Source organism: Rutidosis leptorrhynchoides, chromosome 1 (genome assembly GCF_046630445.1).
Source record: "Rutidosis leptorrhynchoides isolate AG116_Rl617_1_P2 chromosome 1, CSIRO_AGI_Rlap_v1, whole genome shotgun sequence".
NCBI classification, from domain to species: domain Eukaryota; kingdom Viridiplantae; phylum Streptophyta; class Magnoliopsida; order Asterales; family Asteraceae; genus Rutidosis; species Rutidosis leptorrhynchoides.
Genome location: NC_092333.1, coordinates 508,399,914 through 508,420,825, shown reverse-complemented (window position 1 = coordinate 508,420,825; position 20,912 = coordinate 508,399,914). Strand labels below are relative to the sequence as shown.

Below are 20,912 nucleotides of genomic sequence, written 5' to 3'. Positions count from 1 at the left end.
GTTGGTACTGAAATCACCAACTACAACCAGCGATTCATGGAATTAGTTTTGCTATGTCCTGAATTGGTTCCAACCGAAGAACGGAAGATTGAAATGTACAAAGATGGTTTGCCCAAAAAGGTCAAGGCAAATGTTACAGCATCGAAACCTAAGACAATTCATGAAGCTATAACCATGGCAAACGAGCTAATGGATCAGGTCATCATGGATAAGAAAGCATCCAATACTGATGTGAAGGTATCAGGTAACAAAAGAAAGTGGAATGGAAATTATGATCGAGGTAACCAACAACAATCTTTTAAGAAACAAGAAACCACGCAAGGTGCAGGTAGTGGTTCAAGTTTTGGTTACAAAGGACAAAATCCTTTATGCAACCGTTGTCACAAACATCACTTTGGTTACTGTAGTGTGTTATGCACCAAGTGTAATCGACAGGGTCATCTTGCTGAAGATTGTAGGGCCCTCGTTACAAATACAAATGGTACCAAGACTCCTGCCACCAATGCAAATAGAACTGCTTTGGCTACCGTTACTTGTTTTGGGTGTGGAAAACAAGGTCACTATAAGCGTCAGTGCCCGAATTCAGAGAAGAATGTCAGACCTGCACGTGGGAGAGCATTTGTTATTAATGCTAGAGAGGCACGCGAAGATCTGGAGCTTGTTACGGGTACGTTTACCATTAATAACTTATCCGCATCTATTATATTTGATACTGGTGCTGATAGAAGTTACGTGTGTAGAGACTTTCACGCTAAATTGAATTGTTCATCATTACCTCTAGATGCTAAGTACATGATTGAGTTAGCTAATGGTAAACTAATTAAAGCCGATAAAATTTGCCGTGATTGTAAAATAAATTTAGCCGGAGAAACATTTAAGATTGATTTGATACCCGTAGAATTAGGAAGTTTTGATGTAATAATCGGCATGGACTGGATGTCCAAAATAGGAGCTGAAGTTGTGTGCGCCAAGAAGGCAATTCGCATTCCTCGTAAGGATAAAACGCCAGTAATCATTTATGGAGAGAAGGGTAACTCAAAGCTAAAACTCATTAGTTATTTGAAAGCTCAAAAGTACTTGAAGAAAGGGTGCTATGCTATCTTAGCACATGTTAATAAAGTCGAAAAGAAAGAAAAAGAGAAGTGCATCAATGACGTGCCTGTGGCAAGAGATTTTCCTGAAGTATTTCCGGAAGAGTTGCCGGGATTACCTCCATTTAGATCTGTAGAATTTCAAATAGATCTTGTACCAGGAGCTGCACCGGTTGCCCGTGCTCCATATAGACTTGCACCGTCCGAGTTAAAAGAACTTCAGAGTCAGTTAAAAGAATTACTGGATCGTGGATTCATACGACCAAGTACTTCACCGTGGGGAGCTCCAATTTTATTCGTCAAGAAGAAAGACGGATCTTTCCAAATGTGTATAGATTATCGTGAATTAAATAAGTTAACTATCAAGAATCAGTATCCACTACCGAGAATTGACGACTTATTTGATCAACTCCAAGGATCATGTGTTTATTCGAAAATCGACCTAAGATCGGGTTATCATCAATTACGTGTCAAAGAAGAAGATATACCGAAAACTGCTTTTCGGACACGTTACGGTTATTATGAATTTTTGGTCATGCCGTTTGGATTGACGAATGCGCCAGCTGTATTCATGGACCTCATGAATCGAGTTTGTAGTCCATATTTAGATAAGTTTGTTATTGTTTTCATTGATGACATTCTAATCTATTCCAAGAGTGAGCAAGAGCATGAGCAGCATTTAAGTTTAATATTAGAGTTGTTAAGAAAAGAACAGCTATATGCTAAATTTTCTAAATGTGCTTTCTGGTTGAAAGAAGTGCAATTTCTTGGCCACGTTGTTAGTAGCAAAGGAATTCAGGTTGATCCAGCAAAAATTGAAGCCATTGAAAAATGCGAGACTCCTAAGACAGCAATGCAGATACGCCAATTTTTGGGTTTAGCCGGTTATTATAGAAGGTTTATTCAAGATTTTTCCCGAATAGCTAAGCCGTTGACAGCGTTAACACAAAAAGGGAAGAAATATGAATGGACTTCTGAGCAGGAGAGTGCATTTCAATTACTAAAGAAGAAGTTAACTACGGCGCCTATTTTATCGTTACCAGAAGGGAACGATGATTTTGAAATATATTGTGACGCTTCGCGACAAGGTTTTGGTTGCGTTCTTATGCAACGGAAGAAAGTTATTGCATACGCATCCCGACAATTAAAGATTCACGAGCGGAATTATACGACGCATGATCTAGAACTGGGAGCAGTCGTGTTTGCATTGAAGATATGGAGACACTACTTGTATGGGGTTAAATGCACTGTGTTTACTGATCATAAAAGCCTTCAACATATTTTTGATCAGAAACAGTTGAACATGAGGCAACGTAGGTGGGTCGAGTTAATAAATGACTATGATTGTGAAATTCGTTATCATCCCGGGAAAGCGAACGTAGTGGCCGATGCTCTAAGCAGAAAGGAACGAGAACCAATCCGAGTTCGAGCAATGAACATAAAAATTCGCATGAATCTCAACTCACAAATCAAAGAAGTTCAACAAGAAGCACTCAATAAAGAAAACATAAGAAATGAAATAATGAAGAAGTATGAGAAGCAACTCGTTATACGGGAAGACGGAATTCGATATTTTGCAAATCGTATTTGGGTACCGAAGTTGGGTGGATTAAGGAAGTTGATATTGAATGAGGCACATAAGACAAGATACTCGATACATCCTGGAGTTGGAAAGATGTATCAAGATCTTAAGACACGTTATTGGTGGCCTAATTTAAAGACAGACGTAGCAACATATGTTGGGGAGTGTTTAACTTGTTCCAAGGTCAAAGCAGAACACCAAAAGTCGTCAGGGTTACTTCAACAACCAGAAATCCCAGAATGGAAATGGGATGGTATTACCATGGATTTCATCACGAAGTTACCAAAGACTGCCTGGGGTTACGACACCATTTGGGTGATTGTTGATCGTCTCACCAAGTCTGCACATTTCTTGCCTATAAAGGAAACGGATAGAATGGAGAAACTATTACGATTGTATATAAAGGAAGTTATTTCAAGGCATGGAATACCTATTTCCATTATATCTGATCGTGATAGTAGATTTACCTCAAAGTTCTGGCAAGCACTACAGGAGGCACTAGGAACTCGTTTAGATATGAGTACCGCATATCATCCGCAAACGGACGGGCAGAGTGAAAGAACAATTCAGACTCTTGAAGATATGCTCAGGGCATGTGTGATCGATTTTGGAAACGGATGGGATAAGTATTTACCGTTAGCAGAATTCTCGTATAATAATAGTTATCATGCGAGCATTGGAGCTGCGCCATTCGAAGCATTGTATGGAAGGAAGTGTAGATCTCCTATCTGTTGGAATGAAGTAGGAGATCGACAATTAACTGGTCCCGAGATCATACACGAAACGACTGAGAAGATAGTACAAATCAAGGAGAGATTGAAAACAGCCCGTAGTCGCCAAAAGAGCTACGCCGATGTCCGAAGGAAACCATTAGAGTTTCAGGTCGGGGACATGGTTATGTTAAAGGTGTCACCTTGGAAAGGTGTAATACGTTTCGGCAAAAGGGGTAAGCTGAACCCAAGATATGTAGGCCCGTTCAAGATTATTGAACGCATTGGACCGGTAGCTTATCGACTTGAGTTACCGCAACAACTCGCCGGGGTACATAATACCTTTCACGTCTCAAACCTTAAGAAGTGTCTTGCAAAGGAAGACCTCACTATTCCTCTTGAAGAAATCCATATCGACGAGAAACTACAATTCGTCGAAGAACCAATCGAAATCATGGACCGTGAAGTTAAACAGCTCAAACAGAGCAACATACCGATTGTTAAGGTTCGTTGGAATGCTAGAAGAGGTCCCGAGTTTACTTGGGAACGAGAGGATCAGATGAAACAAAAGTATCCACACTTGTTTCTCGATGACGCAAAATAGGTACAATTTTAAAATTTCGGGACGAAATTTATTTAACGGGGAGGTAATGTAACGACCCGCACTTTTTCGATCATTCTATACTTATAAGATTAATATTTACATAAATTAAACCTTACCAACATGATAAGCAATCCAAATTGTCGAGACTTATGTTTTTCGAAAAGAGATTTACACAACGTTTGACCGTCTAGTTTGACCGATGATATCACGAACTATACAATATATGATAATTATATGTTTGTATATATATATGTATATATACATGTTTAACATGATTTAAGGATGTTTTAATACCTCATTTTGTATTAATAACAATAAGTTATAAGTATATTTTGAAACTACTAACTTAAGTTTTCAAAACGATAACCATACGTAACGTTATTTGACTTAAATACTTATGACATATAATGTTTATACATATATCGTATAAGTAATGTATTTAATCATTTTTAAGGACTTAAATACATAAAACCATATAAGTATATTCACAAAAGATAGCTATATTTGAATCCTCGTTCCGTTTTCACAAGATTTCTATACGTATACTTAGGGTATATGTACCCGTATAAATACGCAGTTTCTAGAAGTTTTACTATTGAAAGTACCAATTATTAGACTTCAATTATATGATCTTAGCAGCCTTTGATTAGTCAATACATGTGGGATCATATATGAGGACTTTTGAGCTAAAAATCAAAAAAATAAAGTCTATATATACATATACATATATACGCCTATATACACATATGCACACTTTCATAACAATTTTCTTTCAAGTTAAATGATCTTCTAAACTCTCTTATCTTCAACCTTCAAGTGTTCTTCAAGGTCCTCATAAGTTTTTAGCTTCAAAACATCACTTAATCATCATAAGAAAACCCTTACAAAAATACTTCAAGAAAACCTTCCAAGAACACCAACTTACTTCCAATCTTTCATCCACTTCCATCACCCTTTTGGTTCTAGGTTCTTACTCCTCTTTTACAGCAACCTTGTCCAAGGAATTTGAGGTAGAATCTATGTTCATAACCTTATTCGATTCATATATATATAGCTATCTTATTTTGTGGTATAAAATTTTAACAACATGAACATAGTTTGAATGTTTTCAAACTTGTTTGCAAACTAAATAGATCCTTCTAACTTAACTTTTAAAATACTCCAAGACCTGTAATATAACTTAAATATATGCTAATTTAACAAGGTATAACTTGGTTTTTCAAAGATTATCTTAAAAACTGTTTTTACGACGTCGGAGTGCCACCGGGGACTGTTTTGGGTTGGATAATTAAAAACTATCTTAAACTTTGAATTGGAGGTTTATGTTCTGGAAAAATGATTTTTACTATGGATATGATAACACATAAAAATTCCATGATTTAATTCAAAGTATAAGTATTTTTAGAAAAATAATCATTTAAGGTTGTTTACATAAAGGAAAATGTTTAACTTCATAAGTTTCACTAAAGTTTCACCTATGCCGTGTGATTTTGAATACAAACCAAGGTATTTTCAGTTCATAGTCTTAAAGAGGGACTCGATCCAAGGAGATGGCAAGTTGAATCAACGAAAACGGATTTGTAACGAAGAAACTATGACCGAAACAAAATTGGTTATCCAAGACTTGTTTAACTTCGGGATTAATTGGGAAAAATTAAATAAAATCACATCTTTCTAAGATAACATGATATTTTATATAATTCAATTTTATATGGTTCAGGATCACCCGTAAACAACACGAGAAGATTAATCATAAGATCCCATGATTGTACGCAACACGTCATTTGACAACACCGGTACTTTATGTACGCAACACGTCATTTGACAACACCGGTACCGTGGGTCAAGATTAATCTCGACCAATACATATACGATGGGGTTTTATTTATTTCGTTGGGGGTTTTATTTATTTCATTGCGGGTATATTAAACATCTAAAAATGAACCATTAAAATTGAATTACTAACAACGAACTGCTAACTACGGACTAAGGAATTATTCAAAGTATTAAAAGTATAACAAGTATATATATGTGATGTTTGTTTAAAAAGAAAAGGTATTGATATATTATATATGGATAGGTTCGTGATATCAACCGGAGACCAAGTCAAATTATATATATATATCTTCAAGACGAAAGTGAGTATATAGTCCCACTTTTAAACTCTAAATATTTCGGGATGAGAATACATGTATTTTATGTTTTACAATATGGACACAAGTAACTGAAAAATATATTCTACGTTGAGTTGTACCACTGGCATACTTCCCTGTAGCTTGGTAACTAATATTTACAGCGGTATTGTAAACGCGAATCCTGTTGATAGATCTATCGGGCCTGACAACCCCAACCGGACTGGACGACCAGTATTCAACGGTTGCACAATACTTCGTTTCGTGACTACACTTGGTACAGTGTAGTAAGATTTCATATTAAAGGGAATATGCGACGTGATTAATTGTTAAGTATGGTTACCAAGTGCTCAACCACTTAGAATATTTTTATTAAATTGTTTATATACGAAATCTTGTGGTCTATATATATATTGCTGCCGGCACTAAACCTATATCTCACCAACTTTATGTTGACCTTTTAAAACATGTCTATTCTCAGGTGATTTCTAAAAGCTTCCGCTGCATTATGTTGAATTTGAGCAGGATCGTGCGTACGCATATTTGTGTCAAAAATAAGACTGCATATCCAAGAACTTGTGTTGTAAAATATGCTAGAAATCGTGTTGTTATCATCATTTGTAAAGTTTGCAAGTCGAAGATTATCGCTAAACGATAATCATCTTTATTTCGTCCAAAGCTTGTATCAAAAATAAGAATCATGGTTTGTAATGTATAATATATGCAGTTTTTCTTTTAAAAATGTCGCATATAGAGGTCAATACCTCGCAATGAAATCATACGTTATCTAACACGTTCTTACGGTTAAGGACGGGTTATGACAAGTGTGGAGGACCACATTTTACAAAAGATTGTCTCAGTATTGAACAAACAATGGAACAAAGAGAGAATGTTTCATACATGAACCAAAGGCCTGGAAATAATTATCAGAATAATTATCAACCACCAAGACCAATCTACAATCAAAATCAGAATTATAACCGAAATATTCCATACAACAACCAACAAGGTCCTAGCAATCAACAAGTATCTAACAATACTTACAATCAGCAAAGACATATTTTTCAAAACAAACCACCACAAACCGATGATAAAAAGCCAAATTTAGAAGATATGATGTCGAAGATAGTTGAATCTCAAACTCAATTTTTCACATCTCAGAAACAAAACAATGAATAAAATGCTCAAGCATTTAGAAATCAACAAGCTTTTATTCAAAATTTGGAACAAGAAGTAAGTAACCTAGCAAGGTTGATAGGTGAAAGAAAACCGGAAGTCTACCTAGCGATACAAATGCTAACCCCCGGAATGAAACAGCTAAATCCATTACCACAAGAAGTGGTATTACACTTAAACCACCTGAAATGCCTGTAATTTCTGATGACGCTATTCCTACTCCACAAAAACCACAACCTGAGCAAGATAAGGAAAAAGAACCGGTAGTTGAAAAGGTTAATGAAGATAACATAGTTAAGGCTAAACCTTATGTTAAACCATACCAACCACCACTTCCTTACCCGAGTAAAATGAGAAAAGAAAGACTTGAAGCCGAGCAATCCAAATTCTTGGATATGTTTAAACAAATAAATGTAAATCTTCCTTTCGTTGATGTGATTTCAGGAATGCCAAGATATGCAAAATTCTTGAAAGATCTAATCACAAATAGGAAGAAACTGGAAGAACTCTCGGCTGTTACTATGAATCCTAATTGTTCTGCAGTGTTGTTGAATAAGATACCAGAAAAATTATCAGATCCAGGAAGTTTCACAATTCCATGTTTTCTGGGTAGTCTCAGTTCAATAGAAGCATTGGCAGACTTAGGTGCTAGTATAAATCTAATACCGTATTCACTATACACTAAACTAGACCTTGGAGAATTGAAACCAACACGAATAAGCATACAACTAGCCGATCGATTAGTAAAATATCCTAGAGGGATAATGGAGAACATGCTAGTTAAAGTTCGTACTTTAGTATTTCCAGTAGATTTTGTTATTCTGGACATGGAAGAAGATTCTCGAGTTCCTCTCATATTAGGAAGACCATTCTTAAACACGGCTAAAGTAATAATAGACGTGTTTGGTAAGAAACTGACCCTAAGTATAGAGGACGAGAGTGTTACCTTTTCTGTTGATAGAGCCATGCAACAACCGAAATCTGCAGATGATACATGTTATTATATTCAAACTATAGATTCACATGCAGAATTGTTAGAAGAATTTCCAGAATTACAAGGAACAGGAGAATGTTCTTTAGGAGAAGGAACTGAACCAATTGGTGAAGCTGAAATGTTAGCTACACTTATGGCTAATGAATATGAACCAACAACAGAAGAAATTCAAATGCTAAAAGAGGAAGACAAATATAGATACAAATCATCGATAGAAGAACCACCAACATTAGAGTTAAAGCCACTTCCAAACCATTTGGAATACGCTTATTTACATGGTGATTCTGAATTACCTGTAATAATATCGTCTTCTCTTACTGAAAATGAAAAATCTCAACTCATTTCTGTGCTAAAAGCTCATAAACCAGCTATTGCATGGAAGATTCATGACATTAAAGGCATAAGTCCTTCGTATTGCACACATAAAATCCGTATGGAAGAAGGTCATAAAACGTATGTGCAACGCCAACGAAGACTAAATCCTAATATGCAAGATGTTGTTAAGAAAGAAATTATTAAACTGCTAGATACAGGTTTAATTTATCCAATCTCTGATAGTCCATGTGTAAACCCAGTTCAATTCGTGCCTAAGAAGGGTTGCATGACTGTCATCATAAATGAAAAAAAATGAGCTTATTCCTACTAGGACTGTAACAGGATGGCGTGTTTGTATTGATTATGGAAAATTAAATGACGCTACAAAGAAAATATCACTTTCCCTTACCTTCCATTGATCAAATGTTGGAAAGGTTAGCTGGAAACAGTTGCTATTGTTTTCTTGACGGTTTTTCCGGATACTTTCAAATTCCAATAACACCCGAGGACTAAGAGAAAACTACATTCGCGTGCCCTTATGGTACTTTTTCTTATAAACGCATGCCATTTGGACTTTGCAACGCCCGTGCAACCTTTCAAAGGTGCATGATGGCAATTTTTCACGACATGATAGAAGAATGCATGGAAGTTTTCATGGATGACTTTTCAGTCTTCGGTGATACATTTGAATCATGTCTAGTTAATCTTGAACGAATGCTTATTAGATGCGAATAATCAAATCTAGTACTTAATTGGGAGAAATGCCATTTCATGGTTAAAGAAGGCATCATTCTTGGTCATAAAATTTAAAAGGAAGGAATTGAAGTGGATAGAGCTAAAGTATATGTAATTGCTAAACTTCCACATCCCACCAATGTTAGAGGAGTTAGGAGTTTTCTAGGGCATGCCGGTTTTTACCGACGTTTGATAAAAGATTTTTCTAAAATTGCCACTCCTATGAATAAACTCCTAGAAAAGGATGCTCCATTCATCTTTTCAGATGAATGCATCAAATCTTTTAATATTCTTAAAGAAAAACTCACTAATGCGCCGATCATGATAACTCCAAATTGGAATTTACCATTTGAACTTTTGTGCGATGCAAGTGATTTTGCAATGGGAGCCGTTTTAGGATAAAGGATTGAAAAACGATTTCAACCTATTTATTGTGCTAGTAAGACGTTACAAGGAGCACAAAAAATTACACAACTACTAAAAAGAACTCCTTGCTATTGTCTTTGCTTTTGACAAATTTCGTTCATATCTCGTTCTAGCTAAAACGGTGGTCTATACCGACCATTCTGCTCTTAGATACCTATTTTCAAAACAAGATGCTAAACCACAATTAATTCGTTGGATCTTACTCTTACAAGAGTTCGATATTGAAATCCGAGACAAAAAGGGAGCAGAAAATCTCGCCGCTGATCATCTTTCTCGTCTTGAAAATCCTGAATTAGAAGTTCTAAATGAATCGGCCATACAAGATAACTTTCCTGATGAATATCTATTGAAGATAGATTATAGTGAAATTCCATGGTTTGCAGACTATGCAAACTACTTAGTATGTAGATTCCTTGAAAAAGGGATGTCGTACCAAAAACGAAAGAAATTCTTTAGTGATATAAAACACTATTTCTGGGAAGATCCACATTTGTTTAAAAGTTGTCCCGATGGAATAATACTCCGATGTGTATTCGAGGATGAATCCATTCAAATCTTAAACCATTGTCACAAAGGACCAACAGGAGGGCATTATGGGCCTCAACTTACAGCAAGGAAAGTCTATGATGCTGGATTCTATTGGCCTACAATTTTCAAAGACGTACACCTTATTTGTAAATCCTGTGATGCTTGTCAAAGGGCCGGAAAAATAAGTCAACGTGATGAAATGCCACAAAATGTCATTCAAGTATGTGAAGTATTTGACATTTGGGGTATTGACTTTATGGGTCCATTTCCAAAATCTCATAATAATCTTTACATTCTCGTTGCCATTGATTATGTATCTAAATGGGCGAAAGCACAAGCTCTCCCAACTAACGATGCACGAGTTGTAGTCAAATTCTTAAAACGTCTTTTTGCAAGGTTTGGAACACCGAAAGCTTTAATAAGTGATCGGGGTACTCATTTCTGTAATAATCAACTTGAGAAAGTTCTCAAAAGATATGTAGTAACTCATAAAATCTCCACTGCTCATCATCCACAAACAAGTGGACAAGTTGAAAATACCAATCGAACATTAAAACGTATTCTAGAGAAAACCGTAGGATCCAATCCGAAGGAATGGTCCATGAAATTGGAGGATGCACTCTGGGCTTTTAGAACAGCCTACAAAACTCCAATTGGAACCACACCTTTTAGACTCGTTTACGAAAAAGCATGTCACCTTCCAGTAGAAATTGAGCATAAAGCATTTTGAGCTTTGAAGACATGTAATCTTGATTTACATGAAGCTGGATGTCTACGGTTAAGTCAGCTAAGCGAATTAGAAGAATTAAGACATGAAGCATACGAAAATTCGTTAATCTATAAGGAAAGAACGAAGAAATAGCATGATAAAAGAATCGGAAGTTCAAAATAATTTAAAGAAGGAGACAGAGTTCTTCTTTTCAATTCACGATTCAAGCTATTTCCTGGAAAATTGAAATCAAGCTGGTCTGGACAATTCATAGTCAAAAGAGTTTTCCTATACGGAACAATAGAGTTAATAAATTCAAATGGGATTGAATTTAAAGTTAATGGTCACAGAGTTAAACATTACATACATGATCCAATGGAAGTTGACAATGAAGTTAATCACAATTTCGACACCACAGCTAACTAAGTGTGGGGAGAATCGAATCTTTTAAGGGTAATATATATTTCTGTTAGAGTTAGATATTCTGTTTTCATTTAATTTCCGAGAATGAAATCCGAATGGTCTTTCCCTAGCAGACCCTAAAGAACTAGTCTTCTCCCTCCATTCTGAATTTTTATTTTTTTTTAGTTTTACGAGATGAAGAATTCCTTTGATTTGAACCATGGTCTAATGCTACACGCTTTGATTACTAAACGTAATAATAACACACTCCTGAGTGATCTGGTGTCAGTAATAAGAAGCAGATGTAACGAAGTAGAGAAAGAACTCAGGAAAGATTATCATAAGACACATTTTGGTAAAGGAAAATCAAAATCCGCAACAAAAAGAAGAGCACGACACCTTGAAAGATGTTATAAATGCGGAAAATGGTCACATGAAGGTAAATGTTCAAATAATCAAACATATTCAAATACCGAATTTGTTACTCTATGCAGAGAAGGACCGTTTATATGTTTAGAAGAAAAGATATTGAAGAATCGAGGTTACACTTATGTAGCTATGGAAAACTAAATCACACGACTCTCCTATGAGTCGGCTAAAGCAGGTCTCTGAGAATTCTATCTCACAGGTAAGTATGTACAGTTTTTATTTTTATTTTTATTGCTTTTAACCTTTTGATAATAAACGCTGAATCATTCGCTATAAAGTATTAAATTGGTATTCAATAAAATTAGGTATGCGTAACCGAAATTATTGATATCATACAAAAATTTATTACATCACTGCGAAATTTACCGTTTATTCTTAAGGTATAAATATCTTTAATCAATCAACCCAAAATATTTCAGAAATTCGTCAGGAGTAAAACTAGGTTATGGAACCGAAATTACTTTACCAAAAAGAGGGGCGTATATTTTTGATAATATTTGATTGATTAAAGTGGGATAAAAAGACCAAAAAGATTTTTAATTTTAATTTTTACCATGTTTTTAAAATTAGTAAATTAATATTAAATTATTATTGTAAATTTCTAAAACCAATATATTTAAGTTTATAAATATTTGAAAAATTAATATTTTTAATATAAGTTTGTATGTATAAAAATATTAATAATATGAATTTTTAATTTTATGCATTTTAAATTTAAGTTTGGTGTGAATTTAAAAACAAAAATTTACTTTATTTCATTAAGTTAAAAATGTGATTTCTAAAAATTCGCCGTGAGTTGAAAACTAGGTCATTGAACCGAAATTGCTTTACCCGAGGGCGGGACGAGAAATTTTATTATCATTATTTTTAATCTTATTTGATTTAAAGTATGCCAAAAATATTTAAAAAAAAAACTCAAAAATCTTTGCTTTTAAAACAATCGCTTTAAAAACGACAAAATTGAAATTTTGTCGAAGGACGGACTAGGTAAACATACCGAAACTACCTAAAGTAAAAGGAAACAAAATTTTAAAAAATTATTCATTTAAATTGTTTTAATAGATAAAGATTTTATAAAAAAAATAATAATAATAAAAATATTATGTATGTTTGTAGTTTATCTTATGTACACAACTGGGTAAAACAACACACTTTCAAAGACTAGCATTAAGTTCAGCAAAAGCTACTAATTTTTACGATAAAATGAAAAACAAATGTGATGTAACAACAAGACGGAATGAACAAATGATGTGCACCATTTACCATTCAACAAACAAACGCCAATATGTTTGGAAACTTTGGTAAAAATTTAATCATTTTTCTACACTAATCTCCCTCAATAATTTAAATTGTTACTGATTTCTTGCAAATGAGGGCATTGCAAGATCTTAAGTGTGGGAAGGGGTTAAATTCTTTTGGATTTTTAAAATTTTAAACTTATACACATGGTTACCATTAAAAATACTAGTAACGCAGTAGTTGTATTAGAATCTAGTGCTCTCTGATAATAAAGAACAGCCCTAGTCTTATATACTGACTACCGAATTCTAGTAAAATTTTTCAAAATTTTCAATTAAATGAATTAAAAATCGTGTTTATACATATTTATGAACGATAAAACTAGGTGTTAACATCAAAATTATTGTTACCTCGGAAAGGACATAAATTGAGAAACAACCCAAAATGTTAGAATTCATTTAAAATGGAATAGATGAAAATAAAAAGGCAAAGAAAGGTAAATAAAAGCCAAGTGTGGGAAAAATTTACCAAGTTCTTTAAAACATATATCACATATTTTGTACAAGCTTATTAAAGATACTTTTGTTTTGGACAATATTAATCAGTTTTACCCAGTTTATTGTAATATAAATTTAAAAGGAAGTAAAGTCTTCCGAGAAAAAGACACGCGCTTCTTGATTTAGGTCAGGAAGTTGTCGTCCAGACCAGTTGTAGAGTCTACAAAAAACCTTGAAAAGTTTTCTCGAAAATCAGCTGAAAATCCACGGACCTCAGCATCAAACAGGGTCGCCAAGTGGTCAGACTTATCCTAACCATGAGAGGATCTGTCTCGTACAATGGGGGGCACCATGTAAATTAGATTATAAGACTAATGAATCAGATCCCCAGAAAGGATAATCTCCTTAAAGATCAAAAAATCAGCTTTTAAGACTGATATTACTCAATCCTTGAGATTGACCTTAAAGATTGAGAATTCAATCTCATGGAATTCAATGATATCTAAACTCGAGCTTGAACGAGAAAATATTTTGATCAAAATTACAAACCGATTTGTTTTCTGAAACCCTATTTTCAATGCATTCATTACCATTGAACGTAAAATCCTAGGAATTTACCTGGAATTCATTAGGTCACCTGAACCAAATCGGGTGTCAACCGTAAGAACGGTGGTTGCATAGCATGGTCAAAGACAGGACCTTGTGTCAGAACGAAAAATTATAGGGTGATCTTTACTATTGCTCCTACAAAGGATAGTAATTGCATCCGACACGTTATAGACCATAATTAAAAGCATGTCACGGGACATTGCCTCAACAGTTGCTTGTTCAACGCTTTCCTTTACAACCGGACGGTAGTTGACCAAAAGGTAATATACGGAGCAAGTATACTGGACGTGTTGCTTTCCTAATATAAGGTTAGCAAGTGGGTGACACAAAACCATAAGTTTTGAGCTAAAATTTTCAAATCTAAAACCCACAAAAATATTTTGCAAACACCGGTGAAGGGTTATTCTGGAAAACTTATCTAGGGTAAAAGCTAGATTGAATTTTCAAAAGATCAAATGTTTTCATAAAGATCCAATTTCTTAAAGGATTTAAATTTTTATAGTCATGTGAGACTGTAAACCACAACGTTACTATCATTGTTCATACCGCCAAATAGAAATCACTGATGTACAAAGTGTGAAGAATAAAGAAGTGATTCTAGTATTTTTATTTCAAGACTATATTGCTTGAGGACAAGCAACGCTCAAGTGTGGGAATATTTGATAATGCTAAAAACGAACATATATTTCATAGCATTATCCCTCAAGAAAGACAAGCTTTTAGTTGCAATTGTTCTATTTACAAGTGATATTCGTTTAAATATTAAAAGGTGAAGACAAAAGACAGATTCGACGATTTGAAGATGCAAACGACCAAAAAGCTAAAAAGTACAAAGTACAAATCACGAGGTTTAAATTATTGATGAGAAACGTCTAAAAGTTACAAGAGTACGAGCCGCAAAACGCAAAGTACAAGATATTAAATTGTACGCAAGTACGTTCGAAAATCCGGAACCGGGACCAGAGTCAACTATCAACGCGCGACGCAACGGGCCTAAAATTACAAGTCAACGGAGTACAAGAATATAATATAATATATATATATAATTAGATAAAATTATATATATTATATTATATATTAAATATATACGAGCAGCCCACATTTAAAAATCAATGTGACCAGGAAATGATGGCCATGCGATTGCATGGCCTGGAGGAAGAAAATCCATGCGGTCGCATGGCCTCAAAAGTTTGGCCAGGTCTAAAAATTTCGCGAGTTTTGGCAGAATTTTGGGCATCCTAATTCAATCTATCTCTCACAGATATATATATATATATATATATATATATATATATATATATATATATATATATATATATATATATATATATATATATATATATATATATATATAATTTTAATTTTAATTTTAATTTTAATTTTAATTTAAGATTAATAATAATAAGGTTATGTTAGCGAATGTTGTAAGTGTAAGTCAAAATTCTGTCCGTGTAACGCTACGCTATTATTAATCATTGTAAGTTATGTTCAACCTTTTTAAATTAATGTCTCGTAGCTAAGTTATTATTATGCTTATTTAAATCGAAGTAATCATGATGTTGGGCTAAATATTAAAGATGGAGTAATTGGGCATTGGACCATAATTGGGGTTTGGATAAAAGAACGACACTTGTGGAAATTATACTATGGGCTATTAATGGGCTTTATATTAACTAAATGATACCTCATTAATTTAATATATAGACTTATAAATTGACGTATTTATATATAACCACATACGCTTGACTGGGTACGGTGGGCGGGATATCTATAAATACCAATAATTATTCATTTAACCAGACACGGGGATGGATTAATAATCAATAGACTTGTTGAAACAGGGGTGGATTACATTCAAGGGTAATTGGTGTAATTGTTAACAAAGTAGTAAAACCTTGGATTACACACAGTCGATAACCTGGTGTATTCATTAAACAAAGTATTAAGACCTTGTTACAATTCGAATCCCCAATTAGTTGGAATATTTGACTTCGGGTATAAGGATAATTTGACGAAGACTCTCGCACTTTAAATTTATGACTGATGGACTATTATGGACAAAACCGTATGGACATATCGAATAATCCAGGACAAAAGACAATTAACCCACGGTAATAAATTAAAATCAACACATCAAACATCATGATTATGGAAGTTTAAATAAGCATAATTCCTTTATTTTATATCTCATCGTCATTTTATTTATCGTCATTTTAATTATCGTACTTTTTAATTATCGCAATTTTATTTATCGTCATTTTATTTATCGCACTTTAATTTATCGTTATTTACTTTACGCTTTAAATTAAGTTATGTTTACTTTTAATATTTTACATTAGGTTTTAACTGCGACTAAAGTTTTAAATCGACAAACCGGTCATTAAACGGTAAAAACCCCCTTTTATAATAATAATAATACTTATATATATATATATATATATATATATATATATATATATATATATATATATATATATATATATATATATATATATATATATATATATATATATATATATATATATATTTACAAATATAGTTTTAAAAATATAGCGTTAAACTTGGCTAGCTCCCTGTGGAACGAACCGGACTTACTAAAAACTAAACTACTGTACGATTAGGTACACTGTGTGATGACCCGGAAATTTCTGACCAAATTTAAACTTTATCTTTAAATGATTTAATGTTTCCGTCACGATAAGCAAAGTCTATGAAGTTGAATCACAAAATTTTAGAACTGTTTCATGTATTAAATTACATTTGAATGCTCTTGACGATTCATGAACAATTATATGTATGTATATATATATATATATATATATATATATATGTACAGGTAAAAAACGACTTTCCTACCGTAAAACACTATTTGCTACAGTGAAACCGTATTTTGCTACAGTGCTACAGTGAAAACGACTTTACTATAGTGATTTGCTACAGTAAACACTATATGCTACAGTAAAACACTATTTGCTACAGTACACACTATTTGCTACAGTAAATCACTATTTGATGTCGACGAACTAGCAAACAAAAACAGGATAAGGCGGCCATGCGATCGCATGGCAAAAACGCTGAAAACTCATGCGATCGCATGAGGTACTGTAGCAGGCCACATACTATAAAAGCTCGATTCATTCCTCTGTATTATTATTTTTTTATATTATTATTATTATTATTATTATTATTATTATTATTATTATTATTATTATTATTATTATTATTAAGATTAATATTATTATTATTAATCTTATTATAATATTATTATTAGTAGTATATATACCTAAAATACTACGACGAGGTTATGAGGCTGTGGATCATGAAGGAGGCTGTGGACAAATCACAAAGACTAAATCTACCTTCAAAGAATCCAAATGATTCAGAGTCTGCTGAAATCATTAGCGAATACCTTGCTCCTTACTCTAAAACCTTGGCGGACAATATTCTTCATCATCATCTTATCTTAAATATTCTAAGATATCATCGTATCTCCTATTATAAATATCCTCCATATTTCTGAAGATATTTTTCGAAACCATTCTTATCTGAAATCATTACCTCTTCGCGCTATCTGTGTTACATCATAAAAGAAACTATTTTAGTTTCTAAAATCTGAAAAATTCGAAGAAAAAAATGGATGTTTTGAAGTAATATTGGGAACTGAAGCATGAGTTAGTATAATATAATGACACTTGATCAACGTGATTATATTACAGTAAGTCATGTTGAGTTTCTAATGGAACGTGACAAAGGTTCACATATCACACCCTCATCATAAACCATGTTACATAACTCTTTCATTCTATATAATCTCTAAATATATCAAGAAAATATATTTCTTGATGATTCGGTCTTTTCCGGATATTCTGGTAATTTGACAAGTCGGATTGTGCCATTACCGTTTCTTTCTTAGAACATTAATTATGTTTATTCTGAAATTCATACCTACGAATTCTGGACCATTATTCGCTTGACTTAAGGTCGGGAAGAGAAAACGAAAGCATGAAGCTCCGAAATATAATGGAGAACATAAAGCCCGATAACAACCCCGAAATTACAAACCGTGTATATCAATGCGTATAGCAATATAAAGACACGGGAGAATGAAAAACACTATAACCCCAAGGTAATAGTAGAAGAAAATAACTTCCTCTGGTGGCAGATGAAAAAGAAGAATGAAGGATACGATAGCCAGGAAAATATCAAGAATCAGAACTGGATTAAGCATTTTCACAATCTATTAGGATGTATGAAATAAGAAAGAAGATTATAGGAGTGGTGAAAATAAATGAAACGGAAGAGGTCAATTTATAACAATCGAGGCAGATTACGCATTTAATCAAAGAAAATCCTAATTTCCGCAAATTCCGAAGAATCAAATCTTATTTAGATTATGAAGATTTTCTATTCCTTAAATTCCGGAAATCAATCGTAACTAAGTCAAAAGCTAAGACGAATCTCTATTCTTTCATTTCACTCTTTTACGATAACTTCTCTCATACGCTTCGAGAAATCGGATTGTTTTATCCATATAATTCAACGATGATAAAATTCTATTTATCAACTCATATTCGTCATGAAAATATTTCTATTGTTAGCCATGACGACCTCACTTAAATTTCAGGACGAAATTTCTTTAACGGGTAGGTACTGTGATGACCCGGAAATTTCTGACCAAATTTAAACTTTATCTTTAAATGATTTAATGTTTCCGACACGATAAGCAAAGTCTATGAAGTTGAATCACAAAATTTTAGAACTGTTTCATGTATTAAATTACATTTGACTGCTCTTGACGATTCATGAATAATTATATGTATGTATATATATCTATGTACAGGTAAAAAACGACTTTCCTACCGTAAAACACTATTTGCTACAGTGAAACCATATTTTGCTACAGTGCTACAGTGAAAATGACTTTACTACAGTGATTTGCTACAGTAAACACTATATGCTACAGTAAAACACTATTTGCTATAGTGATTTGCTACAGTAACACACTATATGCTACAGTAACACACTATATGCTACAGTAAACACTATTTGCTATAGTAAACACTATTTGCTACAGTACACACACTATTTGCCACAGTAAATACTATTTGATGTCGACGAACTAGCAAACAAAAACGGGATAAGGAGGCCATGCGATCGCATGGCAAAAACACTGAAAACTCATGCGATCGCATGAGGTACTGTAGCAGGCCACATACTATAAAACTCAATTCATTCCTCTGTATTATTATTTTTTTATAATAATAATAATAATAATAATAATAATAATAATAATATTATTATTATTATTATTATTATTATTATTATTATTATTATTATTATTATTATTAAGATTAATATTATTATTATTAATCTTATTATAATATTATTATTAGTAGTATATATACCTAAAATACTACGACGAGCTTATGAGCGTGTCACCTTCAAAATGGGTTTTTGAGCGGAATAGAGCTAAGGAAATTATGGATTATTGCCAAGGAGGTTATGGGTAATGTTCGAGGGTATATTTGTGAATCAAATCTAGTCTTTATCATCTCTGTTGCGTCTACGTACTTTCCTACAATATTGAATCTCAATATTGATACGTAAGCACTCATATTTTATCTTTTATACATTAATTGTATATCCATGTCTAGTGCTCGAGTATATATATTTATGCATGCTTGTATGCTAAATTTTGTCGTTAAACAGTTATGATGAATCACGAAGTAAATACATATATTACTGATAAAAGGTATATGATATGCATGTTTTTGGAAAGCTGGCGAAAAATCAATAACTTTTCATTTAGAAATCGCGTAATTTCGGTGAACGAATTAAAAGATATGATCAACTGAATTATGATTGACATTGATTGAAATTACTTTTGAAACTTGTTTGTAAGAATGATAAATTGGATATTTGAATATTACCAGCCAAGTAAATGAATCCATATATAAGGCACGTCTCGTTTTATTGAATTATTGTCAAAATTAACTTTTTGAAACGACTTTGGATAACTTTTGTATGTCGATCTCGAGCATTAGGATTGTTATACACTATGACCTGATCTAGCTTGATAGACATTTATTGACCAACATATGTTCTCTAGGTTGAGATCTACGGTTATTTGGTAATCCGAGTTTCGATCACATTTTGGTGAACGACTTTATATCCTGCTAAGGTGAGTTTCATTGCTCCCTTTTTAATTGCTTTTGCAATCTATATTTTTGGGCTGAGAATACATGCACTTTATTTTGAAAACGCAATGGATACAAGTACATACTTAATTCTACACTGAGTTTGAACCGAAAATACCTTAGCTTTGGTAACTAGTAACTGCCAGTTATAAGAATTGGTGGGCGTGAGTAGTAGTATATGGATCCATAGGGCTTGATATCCCCGTCCGAGCTAGAGCACTAGTCTTTTAACGGACGTATGCTATTTGAGAAGCGTACACGTTGGTTTGCGTGTATTATTAAGATGATTATACAAAGGGTACAAATTATATATACGTTAAGTTTAGTTACCAGGGTGCTCAATTTCGTAGAATATTTTGATAAACGTTTCTGGATTGAACAACTAAAATCTTGTGATCCACCTTTATATACAGATTATGCGCAACATTAAAACTATGAACTCACCAACCTTTGTGTTGACACTTGTTAGCATGTTTATTCTCGGGTTTTCTAGAAGTCTTCCGCTATTGCTTATATGTTAGACAAGCTATGTGCATG

The 20,912-nt window shown here is 33.3% G+C and overlaps 1 protein-coding gene across 1 annotated transcript in view; it reads right to left on the bottom strand.

Moving 5' to 3' along the window:
- LOC139841407 (secreted RxLR effector protein 161-like) overlaps positions 1-20,912 on the bottom strand; it is a 128,808-nt gene that overhangs the window by 54,419 nt on the left and 53,477 nt on the right. The window lies entirely within an intron of this gene.